Below are 2500 nucleotides of genomic sequence, written 5' to 3'. Positions count from 1 at the left end.
ACTCTCGGAGAGGATGGAATTTAGAAAGGGGAATATTGCATCAATGAGGGAGGAAAAAGGAAAGAAATAGCAGAAAGGTGGAAGGAGGAAATGAGAAAAGATTGGAAGGGAGGAAATTGTACTTAGGAGAAATGGTTGGCGTATGAAAGTCGAAGAGTTCTTGTTCGATAATAGAATAAAAATGAAAAAGGCCAAAAACTTTTCCTTAATACATGTGTGCTTGAAGATTAGGGAAACAATTAATTTATATTCCAATGTTAAAAACAAGTCAGGTAGTCTGGATTACATTTATCATGTCTGCTGATACAAATAGATAACAAATGTCAATTTATTGGTTCAGCTTAGGATATTCTTTATCTAGAAACGGCAGAATGGTTATATTAGACTAATGATTCCCAAACGGTGGTCCGCAACTTGTAGCTAGATTCACGGCGAAAATAAAATGATATTAAAAATGCTTGTAAAAGGTACAATGAAATTTTACTAATTTCTTGAGGAAACACTTAATGAGTGTCAGTAATCTAAGTTGATAATATTAATTAATAGATTAAACTAAGGTGGCGAACTGGTAGAATCGTTAACACGTAGTGCAAAATGCTTAGTGGCATTTCGTCCGTTTCCACGCCCTGAGTTCAAATTCCGCCGAGGACGACTTCGCCTTTTATCCTTTCGGGGTCGATAAAGTAAGTACCAATTGAGTATTAGGGTCGTTGTAATCGACTTATCTTCTCCCCGAGATTGCTGACCTTGTGCCAAAATTTGAAATCAATATTTGTGGGTTAAAATGTCTAATAACTATTTTTTTTTTCTAAAAATATATTCGTAGCATTTAACGCCAGTGCGCTAAAATATTTCAATTTAGACTCAAATGCATCGTGAATAATAATAAGAATTTGAGAACCACAAACTATGAATTCAACGACCGAGAGTTCACATTCGCAGGAGTTATTTCATTGTGTTTCTACTTCTTACACTTACTAAACATTTGCAGCACCTTTTTACTTAGCTCTTAGGTACCAGAGTAGAAAGAGGGGATTATTGCTCGTTCACTTAAATCTACAGAAACGGGATCGAGTTAAAATACCTAGAAGGATCCTTGTGAAAGATTAGCTTTAACTTACCTAGATAGGTTGATGCTACTGTTCAGTTTTGATATCTTCCCTGGTAGCACCTGTTTCATCTCAGGAAATCTAAATATCTGCAACTACAGACCAACTTCTATGTGCCGAGATTTTCTCAAACTAGGAAAGTGACTGAGTTTAATCAATGTAGTTACAGTTTCTGTCGATTAGATACATTTGGCAGATTGTTTTATCGAGTTTTCCACTAATATTATTGGTCATTTTCATAATTCAATTAACAAGTACGAATGAAATAACACCAAAATACATAAACATACACCCACATAAATATAGAAAATGCACAAACTAGGTGTGTGTGTGTGTGTGTGTGTGTGTGTGTGTGTGTGTGTGCGTGCGAATGCGTGTATGTGGGTATGCGCGCGTGCATGTGGATATGTGTGCGCGTGCGCGTGCACGTGTGTGTGTGTGTGTGTGTGTGTGTGCGCGCGTGCGTGTGTGCGTGTGTGAACATATGTGTATGCATTACAAACTAGAAATATGTTTCAGTATTTTAAAGATTGTTATTTGCCTTACCGAAGACTGGGTTTTGTTTTACTTTACTGTGTCATAATCCTGGCAATAACATTTACTAATTCCCTTGTGACATTCTTTCAACTGTAGTTAAGCCTCGTAGGAATGAAAGCAGATTTCGTTCTGCCGGAATATGAAAAACACATTGCCAGTGCAGGATGTAAGCCGTGTCAACAAACCACATATTAAAATGCACTGTGTGCGTATATGTGTATACACACCGTACCATACACATAACATGCATGTTATGCATATATATAATGTAATACATATATAAATGTATGTATATACAAATATATGTATGTATGTATGTATGTATGTATGTATGTATGCGTGTACATGTATACACATACACACACATTAAAATTTATAAATATTTTTGAATCCATTAATTAGTGGATTGCGTTTTGGAGACAGGAAGTCGATACCAGTTTATATAAATAACTCTTTTATTTTGTTGTGGGTGCACTGCATTCTTAAGCTGGCTTCACTTCGGAAGCTTTATTTGTTACATCTCTCTCTGTCTCTTTCTCTCTCTCTGTTTCTGTCTGTATGTATGTATGTCTCTCTCTTGTTTAAAGTTTCTTTTTCATTTTAAAATTTAAAGAGTCGTCTGGTCTGACGCTTGAACTGTTCAAGTTGAAACTAACGAAGAGCTTTCACTAATCTTCAAATCTTCCCATAATGTTAGTGTTCAGATAACCTCCTACGCACACAGTGTTTCTCTAGCTTCTGATCAACCAAAATAATAGGAAGCTCATCTCACATCTGATCAACTTTGCAGTGTTTGATCAATCAGCCTATTATGTCAGCTCAGTTCACAGCCAGAGCTCAATGCAGTTTACAGC

General features: G+C 36.2%; 1 protein-coding gene across 3 annotated transcripts in view; it reads right to left on the bottom strand.

Annotated features, from left to right (window-relative positions):
• Nucleotides 1–2500, bottom strand: part of LOC106876368 (bone morphogenetic protein 2) — a 316795-nt gene that overhangs the window by 239384 nt on the left and 74911 nt on the right. The window contains exon 1 of one of the 3 annotated variants that reach the window (XM_089360030.1): nucleotides 1656–1777. The exons of 1 other annotated variant lie outside the window; for it this stretch is intronic. The gene's annotated coding sequence lies outside the window, so the exon portion shown is untranslated. Of the gene's footprint in view, nucleotides 1–1121; nucleotides 1378–1655; nucleotides 1778–2500 lie in introns of those variants that run through there. One more of the 3 variants, XM_089360029.1, reaches the window with a different exon arrangement.

The sequence above is a fragment of the Octopus bimaculoides genome, chromosome 11 (assembly GCF_046866305.1).
Source record: "Octopus bimaculoides isolate indiv1 chromosome 11, ASM4686630v1, whole genome shotgun sequence".
Lineage (NCBI taxonomy): Eukaryota > Metazoa > Mollusca > Cephalopoda > Octopoda > Octopodidae > Octopus > Octopus bimaculoides.
The sequence above is the reverse complement of the archived record's forward strand: the minus strand, read 5'-3'. Positions and strand labels throughout refer to the sequence as shown.